General features: G+C 40.8%; 1 non-coding gene across 1 annotated transcript; it reads right to left on the bottom strand.

The window, feature by feature from the left end:
- Positions 1–548: 548 nt before the first annotated feature.
- On the bottom strand, positions 549–651 carry LOC130856179 (U6 spliceosomal RNA). Its single transcript, XR_009054476.1, has one exon. It is a non-coding gene; the product is annotated as a U6 spliceosomal RNA (small nuclear RNA).
- Between the last annotated feature and the right edge of the window lie 327 nt (positions 652–978).

Genomic DNA, 978 nt, shown 5'->3' with positions numbered 1-978 from the left:
CTTTGAGAAAATATTTAAAGGAAAATTGTAGTTAAATGTTAATATGAGAGCTGGGTATAGAGTAAGTGGCAGTTTTAGAACATGGCCCCAAGACTTTTGACACTCCTTCCATGGGAGAGGTGGTAGTGGGCAGGGTCCTATAGACACACTTCTTTTTTTTTTTAATTGAAGTATAGTTGATTTATAATGTGTTAATTTCTGCTGTACAGCAAAATGACTCAGTTATACACATATATACATTCTTTTTTATATTCTCTTCCATTATCCCAGGAGATTAGATATAGTTCCCTGTGCTACACAGTAGGACCTTGTTGTCCATCCATTCTAAATGTAATAGTTTGCATCTACTAACCCCAAATTCCCAGTCCGTCTCCCCCCCCACCTTCCCCTTGACAACCACAAGTCTGTTCTCTATGTCTGTGAGTCTATTTCTGTTTCGTAGATAGGTTCATATGTGCCATATTTTAGATTGTACATATAAGTGATATCATATGCTGTTTTTCTCTTTCTGACTTATTTCACTTAGTATGATAATCTCTAGTTGCAAAAAAAATGTGGAATGCTTCACAAATTTGTCATCCTTGTGCCAGAGCCATGGTAATCTTCTCTGTATTGTTCTGATTTTAGTATATGTGCTGCTGAAGAGAGCACTGGGCACACTTCTTGAATCTGGGGAGGCTTATGACTCCTTCAACCAGGAGACTACAGTGGACACAATAGTGAGGCTGGGTCATAAAAAGTAATGTTGCATCAGCCTTACACACTAGAACACTCCAGCTTGGAGATCTGAGCTGCCATGTAAAAGCCTGACTACCCTAAGAACATTAGCTGTAAGGAAGCCAAGCCACATAAAGAAGACAAGTATAGTTACTCCTGTTGGTAGTCCCAGGCTCTGAGGCAGCCCAACCCAAGGGATGAGACCTGAAACCTCAAGGAGGAGAGGTCCACCATCCCTGCTGTGCCCAGTCTGATTCCTGA

This window comes from Hippopotamus amphibius, chromosome 6 (assembly GCF_030028045.1).
Source record: "Hippopotamus amphibius kiboko isolate mHipAmp2 chromosome 6, mHipAmp2.hap2, whole genome shotgun sequence".
Lineage (NCBI taxonomy): Eukaryota > Metazoa > Chordata > Mammalia > Artiodactyla > Hippopotamidae > Hippopotamus > Hippopotamus amphibius.
Note: the sequence above shows the minus strand (reverse complement) of the source record. Positions and strands in the feature narration are given on the sequence as shown.